The 18694-nt window shown below is 37.0% G+C and overlaps 1 pseudogene; it reads right to left on the bottom strand.

The window, feature by feature from the left end:
• LOC108176560 (ubiquitin-conjugating enzyme E2 variant 1 pseudogene) overlaps positions 1-18694 on the bottom strand; it is a 180676-nt pseudogene that overhangs the window by 155884 nt on the left and 6098 nt on the right.

Genomic DNA, 18694 nt, shown 5'->3' with positions numbered 1-18694 from the left:
GTCAATTTCCACTTTTGAGCATTGCAGGAGGGCTAGAAAGTAAGAAACAATATATCATGAGCCTGGAGAATTAAATTCTAATTAAATCTGTGACTTAGTAAATATAAACTTTTTTGGTTTTAGCTTCCTCATCCATAAAAATGGTAAGCATCATTACAGTTAGGAGCAATTAAGATAATCTATGCTTCACATGCCTTGATTTTATCATAAGTACATATGTAATTCTTAGGACTGTAACACAAGAAATGCCTTTGGAAACAATTTTGTTGTGCACATGAGAATATTTAATGATCATTTTGATACATGGCAGATAGTATCAATCTGCCTCAATATCTGAGCTTGAATGAAAAAGTAAATAATATAGGGGAACTTTTCAAAATGATCATTAAATTAATCATTAAATCACATTTAGATCAAAGGAATAGATTGCTTGCTAGTGTTACACAGCATAGTTGCATGACTACAGTTCATAATAACCTGGTCTATATTTTATGAGTAGTACAGGGAGCCCCAAACCTCAAATCATAAAGTAAAATCAAGAAAAGCTATAATTACTCCATTTTGATCAATACTTACTGTACATATGTATTAAGATGTTACACAGTAGCCCATAAATATGTACAATTGTGTTAATAATTGTTAAAAATACTTCCAATAGTTAGTGCTTAGTGCTTGACTTCTTCTAAAGTTATCACTATGTCATATACATAAGAAGGGAAGAAATCTGAACATTTTCTATGGCCAAGAGTCATGCCAGGTGTGCAGGCGCATTGTTAGTGCTGTTGGTAGAGTATGTAAGTGTGCAATGTCTAGGAATGACAGTTGATGAAGCATAGGGCACCTAGACTTACGGGCCTCAGGTTTCTCTTCTGAATCCCATGATGCCAGAGACTTGTACAACTGGATCAAGTCTGGATCGTCCCCCTGACTAAAAGATATACAGTTCATATCCTCAGAATCCCTCCAAATGCACTGGAATAGCTGGTTTCCTTTCTTTTTTTATTTTATAAATATATTTGACAGGCAGAGTTAGACAGTGAGAGAGACAGAGAGAAAGGTCTTCCTTCCGTTGGTTCACTCCCCAAATGGCCGCTACGGCTGGCGCTGCACCGATCCAAAGCCAGGAGCCAGGTGCTTCCTCATTGTCTCCCATGCGGGTGCAGGAGCCCAAGCACTTGGGCCATCCTCCACTGCCTTCCCGGGCCACCGCAGAGAGCTGGACAGGAAGAGGAGCAACGGGGACTAGAACCCGGTGCCCATATGGGGTGTTGGAGCCGCAGGTGGAGGATTAACCAAGTGAGCCATGGTGCCAGCTCCTGATTTCTTTTCTAAAAACTTTAAAGGAGTGTTTATATATGTGGCTCATAGATACTTATTCCTCCCTTCTTACCCTGTATCCATTTATTTGCAACTACATTCAAAGCCCATGGCCGTAATTTGAATTTCTGTGCTGTACTCCAAGAATTTGACATTAGTCAAAACAGCACATTTCTAATCAGACTCCAGGATGCTTCTAACATCAGATTAACCCTCAGAATCCCTGTCACATGCAACTGAACATATAACAACTTGTCAGGATATCTGAAAAACTCTAAAACTTTTATACTCTTTTAGCTAAATCATGATGGCAGGTTTGCCCCTAAGGGATGTGTGACCTCCAAGAAAATACTTTGAGAGAAAGAGGAACCAGCAGCTGCAATTTCTTCTTTAACTGAATAACTGGAATTGGGCATAGCCACTTTGTCCCTGCAAAATCTTACAGGTGTAACTCATGGAGCTTTTTACAACATTTGTTCAATCTGGCATGAGGATGACAGGGATTGTAAATCACCCAAATAGGGAAAAGCACAGATAGGGTTCCCATGAGTTAGTGCTAGACAGTATGCCCACGAGTTGGTGGATCAGAGTCCATGAAGGAAGGCTTGATAGTTTTTAGGAAATCATTACAAGATGAAGCCCAGAGTAGAAGTTCTACTCACAGTATATAGAGATGGAACTGCCTAGTGGAAAAGTTTGTTAGTTTTAATAAAATTCCCATGGATCAGTTAGCACTGGAGGAACAAAACTGCCTCTCCATGTAAAACTGGATTGGGTAGAAATAAGGCTCTTTGTCTAAGGGTTTAGACTATAAGCAATAGTATTCATACCATACTGAGTGTTCTGAACTGAAAGGGATAATCTCTGGCTGCACTGGGAGTAAAGAGAGATTCTGAAAGAATTCTACTACAGAATTGCTGATTTGTATTTTCTCTAACCCTGAGAGTGACCAACTTGAAATAGATAGTAGGAAAATATGAAACAAGAAAATGAAATGATCCAAAGGTATTTATAAGTAAGAAATAGGGGCCAGCACTATGACGCAGCAAGTTATGTGGCTGCCTATGACTACGGATCCCATATGTGCGCCTGCTCAAGTCCTGGCTGCTGCACTTACTATCTGGCTCCCTGCTAAGTCCTTGGGCCCTTGTAGTCAGATGGGAGACCCAGAACAAGCTCCTGGCTCCTCCACGGCCAAGATCCAGCCATTTTGGTCATTTGGAGAGTGAACAGATAGTTGGATGATCTGTCTCTCCTTCTCTCTCTCTGTAACTCTGCCTTTAAAACATTTTTTAAAAGTATATAATAAGGAATCAAATTTGTTCCACTGGGATGTAGAAGAGTTAAAAATGTAACCTCCTTCTTGTTCCCTAATATTCAAGAAAATAAACATCAGAGACAAAAATGTGTGGCTATCTTTGATATATGAGCATGTTAGTATATGAAAAATCTCACAAAGAAGTTTAGGATTGTTAGGGCAAAAATAAAAGAACAGCCATAAAAATCAATGTACAAAACAGAAATTCCAGAGACAGGAAGTCCAAGACAAAGGAGTTCATAAAAACTGTAGCCTTTTTGTGATTCTCATAATTTTTTTAGCATGACAAGAGAGATTCAGTTGCATTTACTTAGCCCTCAAGGGGTAACTTAATGAACAAACAAACTTCAAATGTTTCTCCAAGGCCCTCCTTAGGTTCTAGCCAGCACTCCAATCTGGTTTGGAATACATATTAGAGTTGCCATATAAAACACAGAGGATATCCTTTTTAAATTTAAAAATGATTTCTTAGTATAAATCTATAGCAAATAAAACACATGCCACTTTTATACCTAATATTATTTATTGCTTATTCAAAATTCAAATTCACCTCTCTGTCCTTTATTTTTCTTTTAAATCTGACTATCAAAATACAGGCATAAATTTTATTGGGGCTGGCAGTGTGGAACAGCAGGTTAAGTTGCTGCTTGTGACAAAGGCATCTCATATCAGAGCGTGGGTTGGAGTCCCAATTACTCCAAGCTAGGTCTGCCCTAGCTTCCAGCTAATGTGTCTATGAAGGCAGCATATGATGGTCCAAGTACTTGGGTCCCTGTTACCCTTTTGGGGAGACCAGGACAAAGTTCCAGGCTCCTGGCTTCAGCCTGGCGCAGACTAGTTGCAGTGATTTGGGGAGTGAACTCACAAATGGAAGATTTCTCTCTCTCTCTCTCTCAACTCTTTCCCTCCCCTCCCCCCTCTCTTCCACTCCCTTCCCCTCTTCTCCCTCTCCTTCCCTTCCCCTCCCCCCTCCCTATCTCCCTCTATTGTTCTGCCTTTCAAATGATCAAATAAATACGTCTTTTAAAAAATTTTGTTCTTGGTTACATAAAATTAATTTTTGTTTCCTCAGTCTGGCTCTCATTAGTTAGTCTTATTTATCATCCTGTCCCCTTTAATGGAGTCAATTTATCTTAGTCATCAATTTGGTGTTATACACCTGTGAGTGAATTCTACTACTGGATGCTATTTAATGTGATACCTAACTTAGAGTTGCATTTTCTACATTTCGTCAACTGAATACGTAATAGTTCCTCTTCACCAGGGAGTAAATTTTGCCATAAATATTATTCTGAACTCCAGAGATGAAACTAGACATTTCAGTTATTATATTTACTATGGGTACATTTTTAAGTGTTTTAATGAATACATCGTAGACCAAAACACCATCCTAAAAAATGGGAATAGAAAGCAGGAGTAAAAGACAAGATTCTTGTTCTTGAAGTTCTATTGCATTTGGAGAAAAGGTAAATAAGCAAATAACTTTAACATTAATTGCAACAAGAAGAGGCCGCTAATGAAGAAACTTGTCCTTGAGGATAAAAGCTGCCATTTCTGAGGTCAGGATAGTGGAGGATGAGTGGCAGAAGTTGACAAGAAAAGAAAAGGGTTTGCAAGGAGAGCAATCAGGACGGCCAAAGACAAGAAAGTCTGAAGAAGTTTGACATGTTCTAAAATGTGAAATGGCTCTATATTTCTAGACCGCTAATGCATATGGCATTAGTAAAAGACTAACAAATACTGAAGAATTTTATGCACATTCCTAAAGATTTTGACCTTTGCAAAAGTTGCCAGGTGTGAACCTCTCCTAATTATGAGTTTAAATGATCATATACTCCAGGTAGTTTTGACATATAAGATTAGTAGTAATGTTAGAAGGCCAAGACAAGGAGTGGGGGGAGAAGGAGGAGGAGAGGTAGGCGCAGGGTGGGGTGGTGGAAAGGAGCAATATATATAAACACACTATTTTCATAGATGTGCAGCCAGAGGAACGTAGGACATAAGCTGAGTAAGAAATATAAGTAGTTTGAAGAATGTGGCAGATTGAAGAGATTATTAACTGAATACAATTTACTGAGCACTTTGTGGAATGATAAAGAAGCTGAGGGGAAGCGAAGAAACTTAGACACTTGTAATTCCACTGTTTTGGAGTCAATGATATATTTATCTAAAGAGACTGGAACATAGAGGAGTGGTTCTAGGGTAAGAACAGTCATTCATTTGGCTGACTCAATGCCAGACTGAGGGCTACAGTGAAATACATGAGGTGCTTGTCTCAGGCATAAAATTTATCTGATTTTTAAATCTAATTGTTTTTCTGTTGCTTAGCCTCCACTATGATTAACCAGAACGTCTGTTTACTCATAGACTTTTCCAAACTCATTGACATTTATTTCTGGGAAGCAATTTTGTTAAATCAATTTCTGAATGTAATGCAATCTTTAGCAAATACCAGTATGGCTGTGGATGAAATTTGACAAACAGACTCTAAAGCTGATTTAGAAAGAATGAACTCAACAATAGCCAATGTTTTCCTGATGAAAAAGAATTAGGTAGGAAGATTTGCAATATTTAATAGTAATATTTACTATAGTGTCGTAGTGATGTTAGCCTTCACACTTGAATAAACAAATGGATAATCAGGAAACTTACCCTTGCATATATGAAACTTAGATTATATCAGGTAGGCAATAGTGGTCAATGAAAAAAAAGACTGATTATTCATTCAGTAAGTAGTGCTGATACACCTGATACTCCATATAGAAAATAAAATTGATGCATTTATTAAACAATTAAGAAATCAATTTCAGGCAGAATGAAGAGATAAACATTAAACAGATTTTTTTTGAAAACCAATGAGAAGGATTATCTCTGATTTGTAGTAGGTGATATTTTCTCAAAGAAGCACAGCAAAAATATTTCATTATAATATATTCATTACTATATTACATATTATAATATATTCATTATATAAGCAAATAAGTCCTACAAATCAGTACAAAAATTCTTGTTCCTTGCTCCTAAAAAATGAGCAAATGATATAAACAGTAATTTCTAAGAATAACAATGACAAAAGATCTATTAAATGGATATTAAATATTTTTTAAAAATTGAGAAATATGCAATAAGAAAAAAGCCATATTCTCCCAAATGATGAAAATTAACATGTTGACAATGCCAGTTGTTATGTGTATGAATATTCCTCATTTTACACTGTTTGTTAGGGTGTGATTTGTGGCAATCATTCTTGAGACTATTTTTGCAGTACACAGGAAGGTTTCATGTGTACATCCTCTATGGTAAATGATTCCACTCCAAGGTACAGACTCTGAAAAGAACCCTATACATGTGAACCAGGAATAGTGTTAAAAAAATTGAAAGTGGCAATACTCTGTGCTAATTGGTAAATAAAAGTCTAGAAAACTACCAACTGTTCATAAAATGGGTAGATATAATATAAGTATATGGATTAAATAAAAAATATTAAAAATTAAATGTACTTGCCAAATTATTAGACATGAATCAATAATATTAATATAATTAGCTTTGTAACAAAGACATGTGTAATTCTGTTTACATACAGTACAAAATAGATAAATATATGATAACAGGTATGTTTAAAAATAAAGATAAAGTTAAAGTAAAATCTAGACAGGCAATGTTTTATTTTTAAAGTGGATAATTCACTCATGAATGTTTATTTTAATTTTGAACCATTAATATATGATAGGTATCATTTTTGAATGTCTATTTTTACAGATTCAACAATTGGCATATTGGCTGCAATATTGGCGAAGTCTTGAATGAACATCTTGGTGTTCACCAGGATATTTTATTCTTCTGGGCATTCTACCTGATGTTTCTTATGCATTTCAGATTCATTTGTTCCTGGATTCCATTCTAAATGATCCAATATTTTGCTGGTGCCAATCTGAAGAAATGTTCTGAGTTGTCCACTATTTGTATTAGTATCTGATCGTAGAAGTCTCTTCCAGAGTCTGATGTCATTACCACTGCTTGGCTATCTCCTTTGTTCATGTCCAATTTCTGGCTAATGATTGTCTTGGCAAGAGTTGTTATTTCATTTTTGTGAACTTAAATTTATTCCTTTTCCCTATAAAAACTGATGTCTGCCTGATTGATATAATTGTTGGTATCCACCAGTGACCAATTGTTTTTTGCCCTGGCATTTGTTTTCCTTCATCAAAATGTCTTTCTATGAGCATACTTCAGAAAGTTTGTGATAAAAATGGAATTAAAAATGAGTATTTTTTTGTAAAACACAGTTTGAAACCCATTGGGAATTTTTTTCATAATATGCATTTCCATGGACTTTGTGAAAACCATTGTATATGGAATCTTTGCACCAAAACAAACTGTTTCAATCCCATTTTCCACAAAATTTTGAAATACCCTCATACATTGTACCAATGTCAAGTAAACATTATGACATTCATTTCATTTCAGCCAGTCTTAATAAAGCGATTGGAATAGTTTGAACGTATGAAACATTTCCAATATCTTTAAGATTTTTGCAAAAATGTCATATAGTATCTTATCATAAACCTAATAACTTCGGTTAAGTTGCTAGTGTTCCTTCTCAAACTGGGGACAATTTAATGACAATGCAACACATTTTCTCACTGAACTTGACTGTAGTTCAATATGCACAATTTTTAAACCAATGATGATTTTCCCAGTCTAAAACCTTGTTAACTCTTCCTGCTAATGGTGAAGACAGCAATCTAGATTTGATTTCCACAAAGACGACTAGTAGAAAGTGCTTCCTATAAATTAGGTTCAGCAACGTTTTGTGCTGCCGGGAGGCTGCAGTTTGGTCAGAGGGAGAGAACTGGAGTCCCACCCATATCTTCATCTCCTAGCAAAACATGTTCTGATCATAACTCTTTTCAAGAGAAGGTCCTGTGCAGGGGGTATCCTTGACAACTAGATTCTGTTGAGTCCTGGAATCTTCCAGGTTTAATCTGTAGTACATTCACTACCCTTTGCTCTGATTTTTCTCAAATCACTCATTAGCATGTAATTTTAATACCTGTGTTTATAAATAGAAAATTGCATTTGCTTATTTTCATTAAAATCTTATTTTTGATATTTGTAAAGCAAAATTCCAGGTAGGTTAAATAGGAAAACAGAAACACATACCCACATTCATACATAACCACCCTACTGCAGACACCAATGGATACTACAGTAACCAATAATCCTCAGTTGGGATAATGGAGGAGAATTAATCTAAAAAGAGATATTTCCAAAACTGTATACCAGTGATCAGGTATTTGAGAATAATAGGTTTAACTTAAAATACCACATCAACTTTCATAATTAGTTGATTTTTTTAAGAAAAATTCAATATAAATTTTGATTTTTGTGTTGCTATACGTGAAACACAATTTATGATCAGTTTGCAAGTAGAGAATGTTCTCGCTACTTATATGCCTAAAGTTTTGAATTTTTTCTTAGCATAGTCAGAATAAATGCTACTTGCTAAGGTTTGCAAAGCTCATACTAAAGCTGTTTCAATCCAGGGTTTAACCATGTAAAAATCAGAGGCAGTACCTTGTGGATTTACCTTATGTCTCTGAGTTGAATGTATTTGTAACTAGCTTTGATCAAAAATAAAGTCGAGGTAAATCCTCCCCTGCTTAATGAGTATCAGGTCGATCTAGAGCAGAGTGTAGTTAAATCCACAAAGATATTGACTAAATCTAGGCTCAATGAGATAAAATGCTCATATTATTATCATTTTCAATTTTGATGCATGAAGTACCCAAAACTATTCTTGTACTCATATTATTAAATATAACTGTAAAATAAAGGTCAAAGGATTTTCTAAAAGCTAAATTATTCAAAAGGGGAAAATGTACTATAAAGAGCATGTGCTTAGATTTTAAACAGGTTTGTATTCAAAATCCCATTTTTGTGATTTGAAGCAAAGTATTTAAAATTTCTGTGCATTTTTTTTTTTTTTTTTTTGGACAGAAAGAGTGGACAGTGAGAGAGAGAGACAGAGAGAAAGGTCTTCCTTTGCCGTTGGTTCGCCCTCCAATGGCCGCCGCGGCTGGCGCACTGCGCTGATCCGATGGCAGGAGCCAGGTACTTATCCTGTTCTCCCATGGGGTGCAGGGCCCAAGCACTTGGGCTATCCTCCACCGCACTCCCTGGCCACAGCAGAGAGCTGGCCTGGAAGTGGGGCAACCGGGACAGAACCCGGCGCCCCGACCAGGACTAGAACCCAGTGTGCCAGCGCCGCAAGGCGGAGGATTAGCCTAGTGAGCCGCGGCGCCGACCTGTGCATATTTCTTAAGCCTTAAAATGACAAAAATATTATTTAAACTCATACTTTGTAAACTTGTACATGGGATTAAACAGGAGGCAGTTTTTGGATATTTATGTGGGGGTTGGTAAAATTATTTTTCTATTAACAATAACAATACCATAAACATGTTGGGTAAAATACAAATATCAGTTTGTGTCACTCAAATAATTTCATGAGCAACATGAATTTGGTTTACAAATTTGTTTTTAACATCAGATGTTAGGCTTTAATAAATTTTTCATGGTAATATTTTCAAAATATTGCTATTGGGTTTTAAGCTGGAAAATTGTATAAGTAGGTGAAAAAATGTAAAACATTTTAGAACCATTCCAAGTTGCATAACTGAATTAGAAAATTAAACAACTCTTAATGATGAATATGTGAAATGTATTATTATAACGAATATATTTAGTATGTATTAACTTTTCATGTAAAACTTCACAATAAGAGAAATCTTTCATTTCTTGGGTTTTGAATGCTTTTGAGGCAGTTATTCTGGAGCAAGTTCAGATGGCAACTAGAAGTTCCAATTATCTATCACCACGTATCAAGCCCCCCTTTAATTCTGTGACTTAGAGCAACAATATTCATATTGCTTTCTCATAAATTTGCAATTTAGGCAAAAAAAAAGCTGCTATATTTGACTAGGGATAAAGGATTCATTTTAGGAAAGACCACTCAGCCAATGACAGAAACTTCCATGCCAGGATTCACAAAGACCCTGTCAGCCGTAGGCCTTGCTTGATCTCAATGTGAACATCTCCAGAGTTTGTACAGCATGGTGACTGGGTTGCAAGAGCTGCTTTTCCATGAGAGAGGGAGTGGAAACTGCTAGTCTCTTATTGCCTGACTCTAGTGTCTTCAGTCTATTCCAAAATTTAAACATAGGTATTTGGAGGTATGACTCATAAGTATTTGTATCATGAAAGAATTCACCTGCTCATTTCTCCTCCCTTTGATCTGTCCTCTACACTCTATAGGACTATGAAATTCAAACCTCTTCATCAATGTCACCAATTCCTTGTGGATAATTGATAATAGTGAATTCTGCATGTAATTTTTGAATACATTTCCAGGTAATTTAACACCACATTGGCCAAGCCCAGGGCATTAAGGAGTACTAAACAAGTTCCTATTATCCTCACTCTCTGAGAATATTGTAGGATGTTCTTCTATCTGCACTGTGTTCTGTTTTCCATGAAATATTCCTTTGGCAGAATGCAGATCAAGGGATACTGCAAATCGTAGGTCCATTTAAATATTCTTGAGTAAAGAGAGTCAACACCGTTTTGTGCACTTGCCTTAGTCTGGGCTGCTATACAGAATAGCATACATTGGATGTCTTATGAAGAATACAAAAACGTATCTCCCAGTTCTGGAGGCTGGCAATCATAGGGTTCCAGTATGGTCAGGGTCTAGTGACCCTGACCGGAGATTATCAACCTCTTGGATTCCTAAATGGTACAAAGGGGGTTGAGTGCTCTCAGAGGCGTTAATCCCATTCATGGAAATTCAAAACCTATTGCCTGATGGCCTTGCCTCCTAATATGATAACAATGGGGGTTGGACATCAATATTTGAATTTTGGGAGGGCAAAATATTAAATCCATGACAATACCTATAATCTATTGTTATATATCAAATGTGAAAACCTGTCTATGGAATAATCAGTCGTTAGCATGTGAATTGTCTAATAGATCATAGTGAGTATATAATAGGCCGAAGCCAGGAACTTCATCCAGGTCTCCCACATGGTTGCAGGGACCCAGGCACTTTGGCCATCTTCCACTGTTTTCCCAGGTGCAGTATCAGGGAGTGGATCAGAAGTGGAATAGCTGGGACTCAAACCAGCATGCATATTGGATGTCAGCATCACAGGTGGCATCTTTACCTACTATACCATGATGCCAGCACTTAATTTCCTATTTATATAGTTTTCTTTGCATTTTATTACCCTAATTCATTTCCTCTCATTTATGCTTTCTATGTAAGTATTGCCTGTGGAGTATAATGTACTATAAATCTTGTACACAAAAATATTAATGAAGGTACTAAAGACAAACAAGAAAATTTGCTAGAGCTATAACTTGAGCTTTCATTATTATCCTTTGTTTGTGGTCTTGAAGCTAGTTTTCAATTTCAAGAGCTCGATTTTTTAAAATAATATTGGTCATTATAGTAATAAAGAATTAAATTTTACAAATGAAAATTTCATTTGATTCATTTTAAAATATGCAAGTCAAGCTTTCCAAAGGGATATATAGCAGAGACAGCCAGTAATTATATGTCCCTAACTGCCTTCTCCCCGTGTACTTCTGTTAAGTTCGACATCCAGCAGGGGACTGGCATAATATCACAGTATGTGGTGCCATCAGCCACTTGGTTTGCTGGGTGTCACCGCAGGACAAAGCCAGGTGGAAAATGAAGTGGAAGGAAAAGGAGCAGAGAGTTGGGAAATTGGCAGATTAATATCCTGTTCTCAAGAGAGAATTAAAGATGAGTCCTTAGAAAACTATAGATACATCCAAAGCATTTGAATCCAGGTAGTGTTTTAGAAATAAAGGGAGTCTTTTCTAAGGGAAACATAATAGATCCTGTTTGTAGAGGTCAAAGTATCATTAGGAGTCACAGGAAACTAGTCACTTTGTGAATTTTGCCAAGCAAGACAATGGAGTCAAAAGGAAGAATTCAGATCCCTGGACATGGGAATTGGCAGGAAAAGGGAATCAGGTGGACTTGGATCAGACGGCTGAGGTGTTTGGCAATATTGCTTTGTCAAAATGTCAAAATGTCACCTTGGGATGAGTAATCAGATGCCATTGTACCAATGATTTGTGTCTTTGGTCGATCTAAGAGAGAATAACTGACCAGTTTTCCCTGTGATTTCCTTTAGTTTCTGGGAGACACTTATTAATATCACCCTAGTAGATTATGGATTTGTCAACTTTTTCTTACATATCTCAGTTATATTGTATTTCTTTTGCATTATTTTCAGAATTCCCACAGAAGTGCTAACGCCTTCCCTCATTGTTTTCTAGCATCCAATCACACTGATGATGGCATTTCTTTCCTTTGTGTCAGCTGAGACTTTCTGTAACATCAGATACTAAACAACCTATTGGTGTCAGCACTTCCTCTGTAGTTTGAAAACAACCATAGGCAATAAATAAACAAATGGCTATGTATTTGTGACAATGAAATTTTATTTACAAAAACAGTCAGCTTGTGTGATATAGTTGTAGTTTGCTGCCACTTGCCTTTTTTAAAAAAGATTTTACTTATGCATTTATTTATGTGAGAGGTATAGTTTCAGATAGGGAGAGGGAGAGACACAGAGAAAGGTCTTCCATCTGCTGGTTCACTCCCCAGTTGGCCACGTGGCCAGAGCTGAGTTCATCTGAAGCTCTGAGTCAGGAATTTCATTCAGGTCTCCCACACAGGTTCAGGGGCCGAAGCACTTGGGCCGTAAGCAGAGAGCTGGATCAGCTGCAGCCAGGACTTGAATCAGAACCCTTGTGGGATCCAGTGCCACAGGCAGAGGCTGAGCCTACTACACCACAGTGTGGCCCAGTGCGTCCCTTTATGTGGTAAACTCATTCCTGCCTACAAACCCCTCAGATTCCAGCCCCACACAGTATTTAGCCTCTCTGATGGTTTTTCTAGTTTTGCAGGGACTAGAATATGGTTTCTTGAAGTTTTTTTTATTAATATTATTAATTTTTACTGTTATTCAGTAAGTCCTTTCATTTGAAATTTTTCTCATGTATCTGTTTGAAACACAGAGGGATGAGCTCTGTTGGGATTTCTCATGTTGGATGACAGGTATCCAACTATTTAAGCCATTGGTGCTGCCACCCAGGATGTGCTGGAATCAGAAGAGGCAGACCTTGAACCCAGGCAGGATAGGAAGCTGATATGGGATATGGCATCCTAAGTGACATTTTAATCGCTGAGTGAAATGCTCACATCCTCAGTAACTCCTTTCAATACAAAGACTTAAACTTACTGAAAATATTCTTCTATTATACCAATAACTTTCTGTGCTCAGTCTCTCCATTCTATTCTTTTGTTATTCTACTAAGGAACAGTTAGAATTCTGGCAGTTATTCATCATATCATATAACTTTTCCTTGTTTTATATTAATTGTTTTATTTTGTGATAAGGAAAAATATCTCCATTAAGCATTCAGTAAACTTCAGGTATTCAGTATAGAAGACTTGCTCCTAATAATGGGTGAAGGCCTTGTATAACTGAGACAAGATGAATGATTTTTTATTCTAGGTCATGGAAATTCATTTCTGTCTTGGCAATCCTAAATTCTCCGTAGTCTATCATGTTCTCTGTAAAAACTGACCTAGGTGTAGCCTCTGCTACAATTCTCACTGAAGAGACCTCTATTCAGGATTTAATCTTATATCCTATAAAAATTATATGAGCAAATAATAATACCATGCTTACTGTAGTCCAGATGTTATTTAAGTTCTTTGTATGTATTAATACTTTTCATCCACACCACTCTATGTTAACAGTTGTGATCCATGATGCATTGGTGAGGAAATTCAAAATTAGCAACATAAAATTTTCCATGTTTTATAATTAACACATAAAAGAATTGGTACTTAATCCTAGAGTTTGGCTACAAAGTCAGTGTTTTTAACTACCACCTCACTATTCCTATCTCCTTGGTGACCAAACACAAGTTATCCTTTCAAAATGTTGGGCAATGGTTGCCCTCATCCCTTCCAGGAGAGTGGCCAGGTCCCTCTCTGATTCCAGCATTCTGAGTTTTAATTGATTCAGATGTTGCTCTATTGCCCATGTAAGATATATGTCTCAGTTCTGAGACATTACATGGTCAAATTTCATAATTGATATCTAATAGAAATTATTTAATATTACTGTTTGCTTCTGGATATTTTTCTTTTCCAAATGTTTCTGGCTTTAAATTAAAAAAAAATTATGTTGTGAGTTTAAATAGGCATTGTGAGTCAGAAAACTCCTTCCTGATCTATCACAACAAGGTAATTGAGTCACAAAAGCATTGTCCTTTCCGTAACATAATGTGTATGTGTGCATGGGTACATGAATCTTTTGGAACATACAGTTTTTTGTTTGTTTTAACTTTTATTTAGAAAATAAAAATTTCCAAAGTACAGTTTATGGGTTACAATGGCTTTTCCCCCCAATAACTTCCCTTCTACCCGCAACCCTACTAACTCCCACTCCCTCTCCCATTCCAATCACATCGAGATTCATTTTCAATTATCTTTTTTTTTTTTTTAACAGGCAGAGTGGACAGTGAGAGAGAGACAGAGAGAAAGGTCTTCCTTTGCCGTTGGTTCACCCTCCAATGGCCGGCACAGCTGGCGCGCTGCGGCCAGCACACCGCGCTGATCCGATGGCAGGAGCCAGGTACTTATCCTGGTCTCCCATGGGGTACAGGGCCCAAGTACTTTGGCCATCCTCCACTGCACTCCCTGGCCACAGCAGAGAGCTGGCCTGGAAGAGGGGCAACTGGGACAGAATCCGGCGCCCCGACTGGGACTAGAACTCGGTGTGCCGGCTCCGCAAGGTGGAGGATTAGCCTAGTGAGCCGCGGCGCCGGCTAATTTTCAATTGTCTTTATATACAGAAGATCAATTTAGTATATATTAAGTAAAGATTTCATCAGTTTGCACCCACACAGAACATAAAGTGTAAAATACTGTTTGAGTACTTAGTTATAACATTAATTCACATTGAACAACACATTAAGGACAGAGATCCTAAATGGGAAGTAAGTGCACAGTGGGAACATACAGTGTGTTTATGTTCTACGTTTCTCCATGAAGTTACATTGAGTTCTATGATATATAATTCTGATTTATTTTTAAAAGAAAATATGGAATTTTACTCCAATAATAGTTGAATATTATTTCATTAAACAAATTTATTATCTAGTAGGTACTGTTCTCACTAGGTCCTGGGTACATAACACTGAAAATTACAGAGAGGAATAACTGGTACGACATAGCTTCAATTTTACTAATCTGAAAGCACATCTAGATAATACAAAAAGAGAAATTTTCAAATATGCATGTACAAAAATGGATATTACACAAAATTAAAGCCGTCAATGTCTTAAGTTTCGACTAATAAACTGCATTGTCATTATCTACCCAACAATTTCAGGTTGGTACATTCCAAATTAATTTTTTTTTTATTTTTTTATTTTTTGACAGGCAGAGTGGACAGTGAGAGAGAGACAGAGAGAAAGGTCTTCCTTTGCCCTTGGTTCACCCTCCAATGGCTGCCGCGGCTGGCGCATCGCGCTGATCCGAAGCCAGGAGCCAGGTGCTTCTCCTGGTCTCCCATGCGGGTGCAGGGCCCAAGCACTTGGGCCATCCTCCACTGCACTCCCGGGCCATAGCAGAGAGCTGGCCTGGAAGAGGGGCAACCGGGACAGAATCCGGCACCCCGACCGGGACTAGAACCAGGTGTGCTGGCGCTGCAAGGCAGAGGATTAGCCTATTGAGCCATGGCGCTGGCCCCCAAATTAATTTAACTTGATATTTTCATGCGTGATTAGAGAATGGGAATTTCTTGTAAATATTCTGGTGAATAGTTCTAGAAGATAAATTCAAATCAATAGCTCTTTACTGATTAACTGTTGTGAAGTCAGCACCATGTACACAAAACCATCCTAGTAAATACATTAACAATAAGACGAAGAATCTATAGGAGTCTATGAATACCTTATTTTAAATGATTAAGATGTAAATGAAAGATATGTATAAGAGTTGCTATGAGTGTTCAGAAATTATATGAAGTAGCACATTAATTATAAGTAACTTTATACTGAAACAAATCTAATTTCATTTAGTAATTCAGTAGGTATTCAGCATATTTTATCATCCCCAAAATTATATTAACAATAGAATATAATAGTGCGTGGGAGCCTAAAGATATCTTTAATTCATTGGTTATGTGATAATGTGATAAATCTAAACTTGGATAGAATACATTTTATCCATATAAAATTTATCTTTTCTTGTTTACTTATCCCAGATTGCCCTATTTTAACATATGCATTATATATTTTTATTTTAGTTGGCAAAATATTGTTTTGCCAAAATAATGAAGTGTATAATTATTTCTTTCTTTTAAAGTTTATGATACTATAGGATATTTTCCTATATTATCTATTATGATTTCTAGAACATAATGTGAATTATCAATGAAAAGATATGGTAAAAAACATATAAAGGGCATAATATATTTGCACAGCTTATTCATGAACTACCTTATTAGCATTATTTTTGTGCTCTTCAGTGTTAGTAAAACATAGTCTTATGTTAAACTTTCAAAACAACACTATCTTTTAAATATTAAGAAAATGATGTGACACAACTAAAAGTGTTACTATAGAATTATAAAATATGTTACTATGAAATGCTATGAGACCATTTTTTGGTCTTACCTACCACTTCTAAGAATACATGAGGGTGATGCTGGATAGCTGGATGCTAACATGCTAATATGCTAATATGCTGGATAGCTAATGTAAAACAAATTCAAGTATGACTATGATTCTTCATGAACTACTTTTCTGACATAGTATGTAGACTTAACTTTGGATGTGATATGTAGTTCAATGTTTTTTCTTTTAATGTTATGGGTTTAGATCAGACAAGTTAAGTGAGGGATCCTGTAGAACAATATATCCAAGATCAATTGTTACGTCTACTCAAGATTTTGAGGATAAAAGTGTTTATAATGGGAATTAACTTAATAATTTGACACAAAAATGGATATCCCATGCATAATTTCCACATATAGAAGAGTAGGCATAGTAGGAAAAACTAGACTGACAATAGTAGAAGAAACCAAAGCCCAATCTTTCCCATTGCTCTGTAAACTTCTCAAAGTAAAGTTAAGGAAAAAGTAGAAATATACTTTGACTAAATCTATAGTGTATTATTCATTCTCTCTCTCTCTCTATATATATATATACTCCCAATAGTGTTCCTAATATTTATGCAACTGTGATCAATATGTTTTTGTGGCAGAACATTTATAACATGAAATAATTTAATCATCTGTGAGGGTACTTTTCAGTGGCAATTATTACATTCACATTGTTGTGTAGCATCACCATTATCTATATCTAAAACCTATATGATAATCTCCAAAGTAATCTTTGTGCCCATTAAATAATATCCTCCTCTTCCCCATTAACCACATGCCTCCAGACTTGATTTCTTTTCTTTTATTTACGGTTTCTATGAATTTGCTTGCCCTCGGTGATTGAAATACATGGAATTATGCTATGTTTATCCAATGTATCTGACTTATTCCACAATGCATAATATTTTGAAGGTTTATTCATGCTATAGCATAGAGCAAAATGTCCTTCTTGGAGTGATTAGCAAGTGATTAGCAAGGTGCTGAAGGAGGATATCTCAGCTTTGCCCACAAACAAACAACAATTAGACACTTACCTATGAATGAAAACTCCAGGTATGCTCAGGAATCTAGTTGAGAAGGCACAGAAAGAGAGTGAAGCTAAAACAAAAACAAACAAGCAAACAAAACCCCACAATAACTGCATGGAACAGGTACAGGAACAGTTTCCTTTCACCTGCATCATCCCAAGCCTCAGGCTAAGCCCTACCAGTACAAAGTGGGAACTCCCCAGCCCAAGTCTCCTTCCTGTGGAAACAGACTGCAGAACATATGACAAGGTTCCCTGATCTTTGTCCTGAAGAGCCTGATTTGATTGTGTTTCACTCAGATCACTAGCAGAACAGCATGGTTGAGATATCTGGAGTCAGCTGGAAACAAAGGCAAAGAATTTGATTCTTGCCATCAGCGCTGTAGCAGTTGCCACCACCATCTCCACGGGTAGGCACTGGAGAATACTCCAGCAATCATTGCTGCGAAAGAGCTTGATGCCCTTCACAGTCCTGGAGATGTCCTGGAAAAAGAGGTACAACAGTGCAACCTGGGCTGCCACAACCATTCCAGGTCCCCTCCTCCTATGCCATGGTGTACATACCCAGGCCTCCAAATCATGGTCACTCCACACCCTGCTATCTATCACCAGGCTGTGCAGCCTCTTCACATCTACTTCTATCTGCAACTGACACTGGCATCTCATACTAATTAAATGCTGGCAAACTAAATTGAAAAGCACATTATCAGGATGCTACACCATGATCAAGTCGGATATATTCCAGGGATGGAAGGATGGTTCTGTAGTAGGATATGTGGTGTCTAAAAATCCCTATTCCAGGCTCTTGTCTCTTACCTAGAGAAGCATACCAAGTGATAAAATTTATTTAAAAGGTTAGGAAACCACACACACACAACTACACTCACACACATGTGTGGGTCATGTTCAAGAATAGACTGGGTGGAGAAGGGAAAAGATGAGACACAGAGTTTTCTTTTTTTGTATATGTATATTTGATTTCATACACACACACGTGTGTGTATGTACTGCTGCAACAAAAGAACAATGTTGTGTGGCTAGGTTTAGTACAGGAGAGAGTATTTTAACACCCTGCTCTCTGAGTCTATGGGAAGAGAGAGCCCCTCCCCCTTGCTGGCCTCTTAAGAGGTTGGAAAAGGGAGTGGTGATGTCATCCTGAACCTAGGTCCCAGGTGAGAGGAGGGAAATCCTGGGAAGAGGTTATTTGACTGACAGGTGGGTAGATAGATTACATAGGGTAGGGGAGGT

The sequence above is a fragment of the Oryctolagus cuniculus genome, chromosome 6 (assembly GCF_051225735.1).
Source record: "Oryctolagus cuniculus isolate XC-2025 breed Fujian yellow rabbit chromosome 6, ASM5122573v1, whole genome shotgun sequence".
Classification (NCBI taxonomy): Eukaryota; Metazoa; Chordata; class Mammalia; order Lagomorpha; family Leporidae; genus Oryctolagus; species Oryctolagus cuniculus.
The sequence above is the reverse complement of the archived record's forward strand: the minus strand, read 5'-3'. Positions and strand labels throughout refer to the sequence as shown.